At 36.5% G+C, this 15,304-nt stretch overlaps 1 protein-coding gene across 1 annotated transcript in view; it reads left to right on the top strand.

Moving 5' to 3' along the window:
• Positions 1-15,304, top strand: part of Mob1b (MOB kinase activator 1B) — a 63,606-nt gene that overhangs the window by 24,895 nt on the left and 23,407 nt on the right. The window lies entirely within an intron of this gene.

Raw genomic sequence — 15,304 nt, 5'->3', positions numbered from 1 at the left:
CTTCCTTCCTTCCTTCCTTCCTTCCTTCCTTCCTTCCTTCCTTCCTTCCTTCCTTCCTTCATCTCTCTCTCTCTTTCTAAACTAATGTTAAAATCTTTGTTGTCTTGTTTATTGTTGATTTTTTTTTTTTTAATAAAAGCTCAGTGTAATAAGATTCTTTTTCAGTGTCATTTTAAAGACAGTATACATTTACTTGGTATTTTCTTAGGTTCCAGCTTGTTTGTTGGATACTGGAGACTCAGGGTGTCTTTGTATGGTTAATACCGTTGAGTAACTCACAAAGCAGGGAGAGAAACGTAAACAAAGGCAAAGAGGTGGTATCTTAAGCTGACCTTTTATGGATGAGTAGAAGTGTGGCAGGGGAATAACATGAGGATAGGTGTTTTATTTATATCTAGACATGTGATGTAAACGTGCATATATTTGTAACATATACATAGAGTCAGTCATTCATTCACTGAATGACTGTCAGTTCCTGTGTTAGGCATCTGGTTTGTGACAGTTGCCTCAAAACGAAGGTGCTTTAAATTGGTGATCATCCCTAGTTTTTTAGTTGTGCTCTGAGGGAAGTTGTATGATTTGAGACTTCACAGCCAGTGAAGTTAAAAAACAGGTTCTGAAACTACATCTAAAGGTCCCTAAATGTTTCTTGATTGAAATACCCCTGTATTTGGAATTACTGCTTACTCAGTTGCCAGGTTGATACTCATTCCAAGTTCTGCATATGCAACTTTTGGTTTCATTCTTAAGTAGTCTAGCATTTTTCAGGATTCTGTAAAACAGTTGCTGCTGCTGCATGGAAAACACTCAGCTTTTCAACTATGGGCGTTTCCTAAAATCTCAGGTGGTTTTAGTGTCTGTTTACTGACTAGAATAGTGGATTAGTGCTCGGCAAAGGAGTCTAACTTTATTCAAGTCAGACTTAGAGGGTACTGTATTTAGAAATAGGTGATTAAACTTTACTTTCATGAATAACTGAGATGGAAACTAATTGCTCTTTGCTTGGGAAGTGTTACATAATTTTCTAAGGATTAGGTTATAAAAATTTATGGGATATTTCATAAGTACTGAATTGACCCATTCTTGTACAAAGTGACTATTACACTATAAAAATGAAGTTTTATTTATATGCTTTAAATTGAGAGGCAGCACAGCACTTTTTAATATATTGGTGTATTGTTCCCTAATATGTATTAAAGAGCAGGATGCTAAAATATGCAAGAAAGTTTCCATGACTAAGAAACGCTTAGGAAAACCCTAAGGCTTGATCCTAAACTCCTTTCTTCATGGTGAGAATTCTCATAGCTTATAAACTGTTTGTTGTTTTAACAGTGTTCCACTGCAGTGATGAACCTTTTAGAGATGAGTGTCCAGTCTGCAACCCAAGACCCACTTTTTTATTGTAAAGTTCCAATACTGCAGTTAAACCTGAATACTGAAGTTTTAATTTAGAAAAAACAACTCATACATTAACATCTTTTGTCTTTGTGCTAATTGTTGAGGATACAACTAGTTACCTTCTGACAGATGATCACCTTTGAACCTGGGGTTTGTATTCATAACTACCTACCCTAACATATCCATTTGGATGTCCAACAGTTATCTCAGGTAACTATGTCCAAAACCCATCTTTCCATATCAGTACCAGTAACTGGCCTACTTGCTGTCTAATGCTAAAAACCCAAGTGTCATCCTTGATGTTTTTACTGCTTTCTGCAAATGAAATCTGATAGTCCTGTTGATTCTACCTGCAGATATCTGGAATCTCTTTTCTAATCCCACTAGTCCAAGCCATCATTCTTTCTTTGTTTTAGTAGTGTTCTAATTGGTTTTCTTGTTTTCATTTTTGCCCTCATTCCAGTCCATTCTCTGCAGGCTTCTAGAGTGATTTTTTTCCTCTTATGATTATTGATTTTTTTTAAGTAGATAAAAATTGGAATTATATTGGACAAGATATTTTGCAGGATGTATCTACTGTTGAATGACTAAATCAACCTAATAAGCAGGTGTATTACCTCACTTACCTACCATTTATTCATGGTAGGAATACTTACATAATATCTGCTCTCTTAGAAGGCATGGTGGCACACACTTGTAATCCCAGTTCTTGGGAGGCTGAGGGATGAGGTCAAAGCCAACTTGGACCACATAGCAAGTTCAGGGCTAGCTGAAATTTTGTATTCTTTGACTAACATCTCCCCAGTCCTCATACCTCACCAGCACCTGGTACTCACCATTCTAGACGCTTTTCTATGAGGTTGACTTTTTTATTTTTTATTTATTTTATTTTATTTTTTTGGTTTTTCTCCGGTACCGGGAACCGAACTCACGACCTCGCGCTTGGCAGGCAGGCGCTTTGCTGCTGAACTAAATCCCCAGCCCCTAGGTTGACTTTTTTAGATTCCTCAAATAAATGCAGTCATGTGGTGTGTGTCTTTCTGTTACTGGCCTGTCTGAAATAACAGTACCTTCCAGGTATCCATGTGTCTCAAAAGATAGGATTTCCTTCTTTTTAAAGGCTATTGTGTATATATGCCACAGTTTCTTTATCCATGTAACTATTGATATTTGATTAATTCTGTATCTTGACTGTTCTGAATGATGCTGCCTTAAGCAGAAAGTGGAGATACCTCTTTGATATACTGATTTTATGTCCTTTGGATATATACCTGGTGGGATTGTTTTTGATTTTTAGAGGAACTGCTATATTTTTCATGATGACTTCTTAATTTACATTCCTACCAACAATTTACAGGTATTTCTTTTTCTACAGTATCTGTTTTTGATTGTCAAAGAATATTTTGTATTATCAATTAGACTATTATGAGTTCAGGGTGAGCCTAAACTGTCTGTCAAGCTCATGCTAGCCTGGACTCTGTAGTGAGAACCAGCTAACTATGGACTGAGACCTCTACAAACTTTGGGCTACAATTAATCTTTTTTCCTTACAGTCTTAACTGTGTTTGAGCAATGACAAGGTAACTAGGGCAGTTGTGTAAATAGCTAATCATGACTCTCCAACTCTAGCACGTTTTAATCATCACCCAGAAGGGACACTGTATCATTAGTAGTAATAACTACATCTCTTCCTCTTTCTGATCCCTGGCAACCATAACTTCCTTTCATGAATTTGCCTACTTTGCACATTTCATATAAGTGGAATCATACAATATGTGATAATCGCACAGAGTCTGCCAGTAAAATATATACACACTTCAGCAGTTTGCATACTAATAAATGATTATAAGCCACCACTTTGAGCAACTCTTTTAATTGTAGAGGCCAAAGGTAACATATTAATCTCATGATGTTTCAATAAATTAAAATAAATTTCTTTCCTTTTTTTTTGTCCCAGGAATCAAACTCGCAACCTCAGTCTTGCCAGGCAGGTGCTGTGCTGCTGAGCTAAATCCCTGGCCCTTAAATTTCATTGAATTAAAATATTTATACAGGTTTTTAGGACTCTATTTTGTGTCTGAGTTCTTTTCAGTTAGCATAATATTTGCAAGATTCATCCGTGTTATAGTATGCTTAGTATTTCTTTATTCATTAAGGCTGAATAATATTGTGTGGATATACCACCTTTCATGTACCAGTTTATCACTTGGTGGACATTTATGTTATTTCCATGTTTTGCCTATTATGTGGCTATAAAAATCAATATACGAGTTTTTATGTGAACATAACTTTTCAGTTCTCTTGGAAATATAGTCTCTCTTCCATTTTCTGAACCCCTGGCAACTACTGATTATTTACTGCCTCTTTATTTTGCGGAAATATCATGTATTTGGGAGCATATTGTATGTAGATTTTTCAGAACTTTTTTTTTTTCATTTAACAGTATTCAAATCTGTTGTTTTAGACTTTTTTTTTTTAAATCACTGAACACAATATTCCATTGTACAGATATACCATAGTTTATCAGATCTGCTATTGAAGGACATTTTGGTTGTTTACAATTCTGAGGATTGCAATTAAAGCTGTTATCAACATCAACCTGTAGGTTTTTATGTGGACATAGGTTTTCATATCAAATGGATGAATGCCTACAAGTGTGACTGCTAGCTTGAAAACACTGTCTGGCTCTCTTCTACCTTGACAAAACCATGTTTGCATTCCTACCAAGAGTAAGTGAGAGTTAGTGCTGCTCTGCCTCTGTATCAGTGTTGTACTGTCTGGCTTTTGGTTAGTAGCCATTCTAATGAATGTAGAGGGCTGGGGATTTAGCTCAGCGGCAAAGCGCCTGCCTGGCAAGCGCAAGGTCGTGAGTTCGGTTCCTGGTACCGGAGAAAAAACAAAACAAAAAAAAACAACAAAAAAAACTAATGAATGTAGAGTGCTGTCATTGTTTTTATTGGCAGTTCCCTTGTGCCTAATGATGGTGAACACCTTTTTATGTAGTTATTTGCCATCTGTACATCTTTGATGGAGTTTGTTCATCTCTTTTAACCATTTCTTCATTTGGTAGTTTTCTTATTACTGGATTATAAGTAGTTTTCGTATATTTGAATATAAGTCTTTTATCTTATGCTATATGTGCTTTGCAAAAGTTTTCCTGCTAGTCTGTGGTTTGTCTTTTGATTTTCTTTAGAGTGTCCTTGACAGAAGTTTAAAATTTTTTTTGTCTTTTGGGACAGGTTCTCACTTTGTAGTTTGGGCAGGCCTTGAACTCACTTTGTAGCTCAGGCTGGCCTCAAACTCACAATGATCCTCCTGTCTCAGGTTCTCAAGTGCTGGGATTGCTGGTGCACCACCACACCTGGCCATTGACTTCCTTTGTTAAAGTAGAACTTCAGTAACTCCACCCTCCCCTGGGTTTAAAATTTTTTCTTTTTCTTTTCCTTTTTCTTTTCAGTGCTAGAGGTTTAACCCAGGATCACTTTACCAGTGACCTACATACATCCCCATCCCTTTTAGATTTTTTTTTTTCAGACAGGATCTCAGTTGCTGAGGGTGGCCTTGAACTTACTACCTTCCTGTCTCAGCCTCTTGAAAAGAGATTACAGGTGTGTGCCACAATGTTTCTTTTTTAACTTCCTATTTTTTTATTTTTATTTTTTTAAAATTTATTTTAAAAATAAAAGAAGGAAAACACAGTAACAGACATCCATTTACAAAATAGCGTAAGAACAGTACAAGCAATACTGAATTACAGAGTGGTAGGAAATTAACAATGGTTGTTGTATTACATATTGATATCTTTTAAGTGGTTTCTCAGGAAAACATGCAAGATTGATCAAATAATCATTAACTGTTCCTTTCAGTAAAGCGACAGAAACCAGTAGTACAACTATGTTAGCTATCCTTTACATACATACATAATTTCCCCTTTCTTTTCTCTTTTCCCTCAGTAATTGCTATTTTTCAAGGAGATAATAGTGTCTCCCTTATTCTTAAAGGTATTAATTACATTTATCATGTTCTCTTTGCTAACTTTTCTTTAGTATTAGTTATATTGTTGAGTTCAGTAGTTCTTTCATGGTATTGATTTCCTGAAATGCTTTGTGATTTGGAGTTGTCTGCTCACCTTTGTGTGTTTTATAATCCTGGCTTTTAGTTTGCTTCTTAATGAACACAATCTGTGATTACGAGAGCTTGTCTTTGGAGATAAGAAGTGTGAGGCTGCTACGCAGAAGTATGCTGTAGATACTCGATTTTGGGGTCCCCAACCCTGATGGTGAGGTTGCAGTTTCTCCAAATTCTCTGTTCTAAGTTTAACTTAATGTTACAAAGCCACTGCCACTTTGCTACTTCCTCTTTTTTTGTCTTTTTGAAACAGGGTCTTATATGCAGTTCAGGCTGGACTTGAGCTCATTTTGTAGCCCAGGCTGGCCTCAAATTCCCAATGATCCTGCTGACTCAGCCTCCCAAGTACTAGGATTACAGGCATGAACCACCATGCCTGGCCACTTTCCTACTAGTAAAAGCAGAGAAAATTACTGAGAGTCCAGAAATTTACAGGGTCTTTCTCCTATTGTTGCACAATTCAAGAGACTGAAGAGACCATTGGTAAATCATGAGGATTTATTAGATGTACGCCTGGCTCCACAGACTCCTGTCCAAAAGACTGAGCGCTGAACAAAGGAGAAGCTCCTGTTTTTATACACTTTGTTGAAGGGGTTGGTGCAAACCTGGAGAGGGGTGCAAGTGAGGTTCAGAAGCTGAGACAGAGGCAATTATTTGCTCAATGACAACCTTGAAATAAGACATCAGGAATTCCAGAATATCATAGGCCTCAGTTTACAGAAACATAGTTGTCAACCATATGTGTATCTCCTGAAAGAAAGCAGAGTGTGTGATGTCACAGGGCTCAGTCTACAGAAATATGATTGTCATCTTCAGCAGCAGCAGGCCAGGCTCCATCCTTGAAGGTAAGGAGATTCCTGAGAAACCAGGAAATCACCAGACTGCATTTAGTGGAATGTGGATGTTAGCCTAATATGTAGCAGAGGTCAGCAGCTATGGGGAGGAGGAATTCGAGGAGAGAACTGCTCAAGGTGGAAAAAAACTGATTTTTCTCTGTAGTTCTGCTTTACTGCAATCCAGATTTTGAATTTGGAGCACAGAGGGAGTTACTTTTATTTTTACAGTGACCTCTACTGGGGATGTGGACATTAGGTGTTTGAAGAATTCTCTTCATGTCATTGTATATCAACTTTTAAGTCTTATCAGAATGCTTTAATTGTTTGTCTGTTCATACTTTAAAAAATTGTTTCATTATTTTTTAGCCAGGTTAAGGATGTGTCACTTTCCCAACAATAATAAAAATGACAGTACCACAGTACCACTTATCAATACTGAGGATGCTTACTCACACTGCTGTCTTTCTTAAAATAATCTTTTCAATAGTTAGAGCTTTTAGCCTTATTTCTAGGACACATTCCATTTTGAAGAACAACTAATATTTTTTGCAGGTGGATATCAGACTCTGAAAGTATAGGTGTATTTGGCAAATATTAGGGGGAAATTATTATCATTTTTTATTTTAAAGAGAAAAGAAAAAATAACAACTGAGATAAAAAGAAAACAACACAAAAATAAATGATACAGAATTTCAAAGTGAAGTGCTAGGAAGTTAACAATGGTTGTTATATTACATGTTGTTATCTTCAATGAAGTTGCTCAGATTACTAGATGTAAGAATACAAGATTGATCAATTAAAGAGAATAAAAACAATAAACATTAGAAATGATACAGAATTTCACTAATCAAAGTAATATTCAGCAATAGTTGTTATATTGTATATTGTTGTCTTCTCATTAGTTATTTATGTTACCAGATATAATCATGTAAAATTGGTCAGAAAAAGAAAAATTTGAGCATTAACTGTTCCTTTCAATAAACCAATAGACATCAGCGGTACAATTATCCCAGCTGTCCTTGTATATCTATATATATTTTTTCCCTTCCTTCTTTCTTTTTTCCTTTCCCTTACCCCAGTTGTTCCTTCCCTTTGAGCAACTTCTTTCCCTTTGACAATATCTATTGTACTTTTTCAGGTTCTTACACTAGGGAGACAATATGATGTTTACACACACAGGTCTGATTTATTACACTTATGAGCATGGTCTCTAGTTGCATCCAATTTTTTTTTTAATTTTAAAAATAAAAGGAAAACATTAATAGACAACATTTTACAAAATAGCAAAAGAGCAGTACAGACAATACGGAGTTACAAACAAAGTGGTAGGGAATTAACAATGCTTGTATTACATATTGATATCTTCAAAGTGGTTTCTCATGAAAACAGATAGAGACATGCAATACTGATCAACCTAGGACTCACTGACAGTTTCTTTCAGCAAAGAAATAGAAGACAGTAGAACAGCCATGTTAACTATCCTGCATATACCTACATACAAAATTTCTCCTTCTTTCCCTTCTCTTTTCCCACATCCCAATTGCCCTTTACCCTTGAGTGCTTTCTTATCATTTCACAATGTCTATCATACCTCCTAGTTGAAATTAACTCTTTCAGGTTTTACACTAGTGAAACAATGTGGTGCTTGCACATGTGTGTTTGATTTATTTCACTTACGAGTATGGTCTCTAGTTGTGACCATTTACCTATAAAAGCCTCGAGTTTATCTTCCTTTACAGCTGAGTAATATTCCATTATATAAAAGTACCACAGTTTTCTTATCCAATCCTCGGTGGATGGACATTTGGGTTGCTTCCACATTTTAGCAATTACAAATTGTGCTGCTATGAACATAGGTGCACATATATCGCTGTGATACGATGTTTTTAGATCTTCTGGGAAAATACCCAGCAGGGGGATAGCTGGGTTGAATGGGACCTCTAGACCTAGTTTTCTGAGGAATTTTCAAACTGATTTCCACAGTGGTTTCACCAGTCTGCATTCCCACCAGCAATGGAGAAAGGGTTCCTATTTCTCCACAACCTCGCCAGCATTTGGTATTGGTTGATTTCTTAATGCTAGCCATTCTTACTGGGGTAAGGTGGAATCTCAGTGTTGTTTTAATTTGCATTTCTCAAATGACTAATGATGTTGAACATTTTCTCATATATTTATTTGCTGTTTGTATCTCCTTGTCTGAGAAGTATGTATTCATCTCAGCTGCCCATTTTTGGATTGAGTCTTTGAATTTGGAGGGGCTGATATTTTTTAATTCTTTATATGTTCTAGATAGAAGCCCTTTGTCTGAGGGACAATCAGCTAAAATTTTTTCCAAGTTTGTTGGTTTTCTTTTGACTCTGCTGGTGATTTCTTTAGATGTGCAGAAACTTTTCAGTAGGATGAGATCCCAGTTGTTGATTCTTTCAAGTGTTTCACGTGCAATTTGGTTTTTGTTCCTGAACTCTCTGCCTACCCCTATGTCTTCAAGGTTTTTACCTACTTTCTCTTCCAATAGATTTAGTGTTTCTGGTTTAATATTGAGATCTGTGAACCATTTTGACTTGAGTTTGGTGCATGGTGATAGGCTTGGGTCTATTTTCAGTCTTTGGCAGGTAGCAAGCCAATTTTTCCAGCACCATTTATTAAAGAGGCTATCGTTCTTCCAGTGAGTTTGATTGGCCCCTCTATCAAAGATTAGGTGGCTGAGTGTGTTTGTGGTTGTGTCTGTTTCTTCCAGTCTGTTCCATTGATCCTCAGGCCTGTTTTTTAGCCAGGTTGATTTTATGACAGTAGCTTTATAGTATAATTTCAGGTCAGGGATTGTGATTCCACCCGACTTGTCCTTGTTTCCCAGGATTGCTTTTGCTATATTCTGGGTCTCTTGTGGTTCCAGATGAATTTAAGGCATATTTTCTCAAGATCTGTGAGGTATGCTAATGGTAGTTGAATGGGAATTGCATTGAATCTGTACAGCAGTTTTGGGAGTATGTCCATTTTCACAATGTTGGTTGTTCCTGTCCACGAGCAAGGAATATTTTTCCATTTACTGAAATCTTCTTCGATCTCTTTTTTTCAGAGTACTGTAGCTTTCATTGAAGAGATCTTTGACTTCTTTTGTTAGGTGGATTCCTAAATATTTCAATTTCTTGGATGTTAATGTGAAAGGTATGGTTTCCTTTATTTCTCTCTCAGTCTGTTTGTTGTTTGTGTATAGGAATGCTATTGATGCATTCAATTTCTTATAAAAGCCTCAAGTTTATATTTTTTTATATAGCTGAGTAATACTCCACTGTATAAAAATGCCACATCTTTTTTTATCCATTCCTCAGTTGATGGGCATTTGAGTTTCCAAAATTTAGCTATGACAAATTACAGTGCTATAAACATTGTGCATATATATTGCTGTGGTACAATGTTTTCAATTCTTCTGGAAAAATACCCAGAAGGGGAATAGCTGGGTCAAATGGGACCTCTAGACCTAGTCTTGTAAGGAATCTCCACACTGATTTCCATAGTGGTTGTACCAGTTTATACTCCCACCAAGAGTGGAAAAGTGTCCCTTTTTTCCCTGCAGCCCTTCCAGGATTTGTTATTGGTGGACTTCTTGATGATAGCTATTCTTTCTGGGGTGAGATGGAATCTCAGTGTTGTTTTAAGTTGTATTTCTCGAGTGACTGGTGATGTTGAATATTTTTTCATGTATTTATTTGCCATTTGTATTTCTTCATGTGAGAAGTGTGTATTCATCTCAGATGCCTATTTTTTAATTGGATCTTTGAATTTTGGGGGTCTGATTTTTTTTTTTAATTCCTCATATATTCTAGATAAAAGTCCTTTATCAGAGACAGTCAGCTAAAATGTTTTCCCATTTCATGGGTTTTCTTTTTACTCTGTTGGTGATTTCTTTTGATGTGCAAAAAACTTTTCAATAAGATGAGATCCCAGTTGTTTATTCTTTGAAGTATTTCTCATGTAGTTTGGTTTTTGTTTATGAACTCTCTGCCTACCCCTGTGTCTTTAAGATTTCTACCTACTTTTTCTTCCAGTAGATTTAGTGTTTCTGTTTTAATTTTTAGATCTTTGGTCCATTTTGATTTTATTTTAGTGCATGTTAGTCTTCGGTATGTGGAGAGCCAGTTTTATAATACCATTTATTAAAGAGGCTATCTTTCTTCCAGAGAACATGTTTGGCCCCTTCATCAAAGATAAGGCGGCTCAGTGTGTTTGTAGTTGTGTCTGCATCTTCTAGTCTGTTCCATTGTCTTCTGGTCTTTTCTTTTTTTTTTCTTGCCAGTAACATGCTGATTTTATAACAGTAGCTTTGTTGTATAATTTCAAGTCAGGGATTGTGATACCTCCTGCCCTGTGTTTGTTGCCCAGGATTGCTTTTGCTATTCTGGGTCTCTTCTGGTTCCAGATGAATTTTCGCAGTGTTACCAGTCGTATTAATAAGCAAATTCAGTTGTGTAGCTGGATACAAAGTCAGCACTCCAAAATCAATAGCATTCCTGCACACAAACAACAAACAGATGGGATTGCATTGAATCTGTAGAACAATTTTTGGAGGATGACCATTTTCACAGTGTTGGTTCTTCGTAACCATGAGCAAGGAATATCTTTCCATTTTTGATTTTCTTTCCATTTTTGAAATCCTCAATCTTTTTTTTCAGTACTTATTGTATAGCTCTTTTGTTTCCTTTGTTAGATTGATTCCTAAGTAATTCAGTTTTTGAATGCTATTTTGAAAGGTGTGGTTTCCCTGATTTCTCTTTCAGTGTGTTTGTTGTTTATGTGCAGGAATGCTGTTGATTTTTGAGTGTTGACTTACTCAACTATGCTCCTGAATTTGTTTATTAATTCTAGGACTCTTTTGGTGGAGTTTTGGGGGTCTTCTATGTAGTGTATCATATCATCTGTGAATAGTGATAATTTCACTTCTTCCTTTCCAATCCTTATTGAATTCAGGCCAGTTACATTGATGATTAAAACTGATGTGTAATTGGCTTATCTTTATCATGTTATTTTCCTGATGTTGGTTCCCTACTTTTCCCCTGTGTTTAATTACTTGCTCTGCTTGGTGTTCCCTTACATTGTTGTTCTTGAAGTTGTGGTCATTTTTGTCTCTTTCTAGAATACCTTACAGTACTCAGAAGGTTCATTTGGTGGTCATGAATTTCTTCAGTTGTTCTTAGTCATGAAAGTATCTTATTTCTCCATTAATTTTGAAAGATGGTTTTGCAGGGTATATCAGTCTGGGTTGGAAGTTGTTTTCTTTCAGGACCTGAAATTCTTTACTCCAGTCTCTTCTTGACTTGATGGTTTAAGTTGAGAAATCTGTGGTGATTCTGATTGCCTTTTTTATAGGTAATCTGTTTTTTTTCTCTTAACAGCTTTTCATATTCTGTTCTTTTGCTGAATTTCTGGGATCTTAATTATTATGTGTCTAGCTGTAGATTTATTTGATTATGGCTAATTGGAGTTCTAAATATGTCACTTAACTGTATGTCAGATTCTTCTCCCATGCATAGGAAATTTTCTGCTATTACTTCTGCAGATAGTCTTTTTATGTCATCTGTGTTTACTCTTTTTATGTCATCTATGTTCACTAGGGCTCCTGGGAGAGTCGAGGGGTGGGGCACGGCTCACTGAGGACAAGGAAGCTGTCAGGTCCAGTATCCCTGCCCTGCCTTTGGGTGCAGGGTGTGGCTTACCAAGGTTCCTAAAGCTGTCCAGCGCTCCATGTTGGTGGGGGGCAGGGAAGTGGCTCACTGAGGCTCCTGAACCTGTCTGGGCCTCAGCTCAATTCCCATGCTGGTGGGGGTGTGGAGTGTGGTTTAGTAAATTTCCGAGTGGGCTCAGTGCTGCTTCTCCCCCTGTGGGGAGGTACTGGACATGGCTCAGGAGCTTAAAAGCTGTCTGGGGCTCAGTGGTACTCCCACAGCAGTGGGAGTGCTGGGTGGGGCTCACTAAGCTTCCTGTAGCTGTTCTGTGGGGAAATTATTATGTGGAATTTTAATTTTCTTCAGTGGCAGAGTATATGGTAAGTAGTCATGCAAATTAGAGTGTGAAGAAAGAATGTGGAATAAGACATTTTGAAGATTGTTTTTATTTCATTTATTTATTTATTCATTTTTTATTTTAAAAATAAAAGAAGGAAAATATTAAATAAACAACCATTTACAAAATAGCAAAAGAACAATACAAACAATGCAGAGTTACAAACAAAGTGGTAGGAAATTAACAATGCTTGTTGTATTACATATTGATATCTTCAAAGTGGTTTCTCATGAAAGCAAGTAGAAACATGCAGTATTGATCAGTCAAGGAATCATTAACTGTTTCTTTCAGCAAAGAAATAGAAGACAGTAGTTCAACTATGTTAACTATCCAGTATATACATACATACAAAATTTCTTCTTTTTTTTTTTTTTTTTCAAAATTTCTTCTTTCCCTTCTCTTTTCCACATCCCAGTTGCCCTTTACCCTTGAGCATTTCCTTTCATTTCACAATATCTATACACCACCTTGTTTTTATTCACTCATTCAGGTTTTACACTAGTGAGACAAATGTGATCCTTGCACATGCAGGTCTGATTTATTTCACTGATGAATATGGTCTCTAGTAGTGACCATTTACCTATAAAAGTGTCGAGTATATATATTTTTATAGCTGAGTAATATTCCATTATATAAAAGTACCACAATTTTTTTATCCAGTCCTCAGTGGATGGACATTTGGGTTGCTTCCACAATTTAGCAATTACAAATTGTGCTGCTATGAACATAGGTGCACATATATCACTGTGAGATGATGTTTTTAGATCTTCGAGGAAAATACCCAGAAGGGGAATAGCTGGGTTGAATGTGACCTAGTTTGCTGAGGCATCTCCAGACTGATTTCCACAGTGGTTTCACCAGTCTGCATTCCCATCAGCAGTGGAGAAGGGTTCTTGTTTCTCCACAGCCTCGCCAGCATTTGTTTGTTTGTTTGTTTGTTTTGTTTGTTTGTTTTTTTTGTTTGTTTGTTTTTTTGGTTTTTCTCCGGTACCGGGAACCGAACTCACGACCTTGCGCTTACCAGGCAGGCGCTTTGCCGCTGAGCTAAATCCCCAGCCCCTCGCCAGCATTTGTTATTGGTTGATTTCTTAATGCTAGCTATTCTTACTGGGGTGAGGTGGAATCTCAATGTTGTTTTAATTTGCAATTGTCTAATGACTAATGATGTTGAACATTTTCTCATGTATTTATTTGCCATTTGTATCTCCTTGTCTGAGAAGTGTGTATGCATCTCAGCTGCCCATTTTTGGATTGGGTCTTTGAATTTGGGGGGGCTGATATTTTTTAATTGTTCATATGTTTTAGATAGAAGTCCTTTGTCCAAAGGACAGTCAACTAAAATTTTTTCCAGTTTGTGAATTTTCTTTTTACTCTGCTAGTCATTTCTTTAGATGTACAGAAACTTTTCAGTAGGATGAGATCCCAGTTGTTGATTCTCTGAAGTGTTTTCCGTGCACTTTGGTTTTTGTTCATGAACTCTCTGCCTACCCCTATGTCTTCAAGGTTTTTACCTACTTTCTCTTCCAATAGATTTAGTGTTTCTGTTTTAATATTGAGATCTGTGAACCATTTTGACTTGAGTTTGGTGCATGGTGATAGGCTTGGGTCTATTTTCAGTCTTTGGCAGATGGCAAGCCAATTTTTCCAGCACCATTTATTAAAGAGGCTATCGTTCTTCCATTGAGTTTGTTTGGCCCCTTTATCAAAGATGAGGTGGTTGAAAATGCTTTTGGTTGTGTCTGTTTCTTCCAGTCTGTTCCATTAATCCTTGGGTCTGTTTTTTAGCCGGTACTATGTTGATTTTATAACAGTAGCTTTATAGTATAATTTCAGGTGAGGGATTTTGATTCCATCTGACTTGTCCTTGTTGCCCAGCATTGCTTTTGCTATTCTGGGTCTCTTCTGGTTCCAGATGAATTTAAGGCATGTTTTCTCGAGATCTGTGAGGTATGCTAATGGTAGTTGAATGGGAATTGCATTGAATCTGTACAACAATTTTGGGAGTATGGCCATTTTCGCAGTGTTGGTTCTTCCTATCCATGAGCAAGGAATATTTTTCCATCTACTGAAATCTTCTTCAATCTCTTTTTCAGAGTACTGTAGTTTTCATTGAATAGGTATTTTGCTTCTTTTATTAGATTGATTCCTAAATATTTTAATTTCTTGGATGTTATTGTGAAAGGTATGGTTTCCTTAAGTTTTCTCTCAGTCTGTTTGTTGTTTGTGTAGGAATGCTATCGATATTTGCATGTTGACTTTGTATCCAGCTACGCTGCTGAATTTGTTGATTAATTCAAGGAGTCTTCTTGTGGAGTTTTTGGGGTCTTCCATATAAAGTATCATGTTTTCTGCAAGTAGTGATAGTTTTACTTCTTCCTTTCCTATCCTTATTCCTTTTGCTTCTCTCTCTTGTCTAATTGCTCTGGCTAATGGTTCCAGAACTGTATTGAACAGGAGTCGTGACAGTGGACATCCTTGTTCCTGATTTTAAAGTAAAAGCTTTCAGTTTTTGTCCGTTTAGAATGATGTTGGCTGTTGGATCATAGATGGCTTTGATCAGGTTGAGGTGAAGACCATCTATTCTTATTTTCTGTAGAGTTTTTATCATGAATGCATGTTGGATCTTATTGAAAGCTTTTTCTGCATCTATTGAGATGATCATGTGGTTTTTGTCTTTGGCTCTGTTGAAATGGTATATAATATTTATAGATTTGTGAATATTGAACCAACCCTGCATTCCTGAAATCAATCTGATGGGGTTGTGATGTATGATTTTCTTGATGATTTGCTACATTCTATTTGCTAGTATCTTATTGAGTATCTTTGTATCTAATTCATTAGGGAGATTGGTTTGTAGTTCTCTTTCTTAGTTGGGTCTTTCTCTG

Source organism: Chinchilla lanigera, unplaced genomic scaffold (genome assembly GCF_000276665.1).
Source record: "Chinchilla lanigera isolate Chin_1 unplaced genomic scaffold, ChiLan1.0 scaffold00046, whole genome shotgun sequence".
Taxonomy (NCBI): domain Eukaryota; kingdom Metazoa; phylum Chordata; class Mammalia; order Rodentia; family Chinchillidae; genus Chinchilla; species Chinchilla lanigera.
Note: the sequence above shows the minus strand (reverse complement) of the source record. Positions and strands in the feature narration are given on the sequence as shown.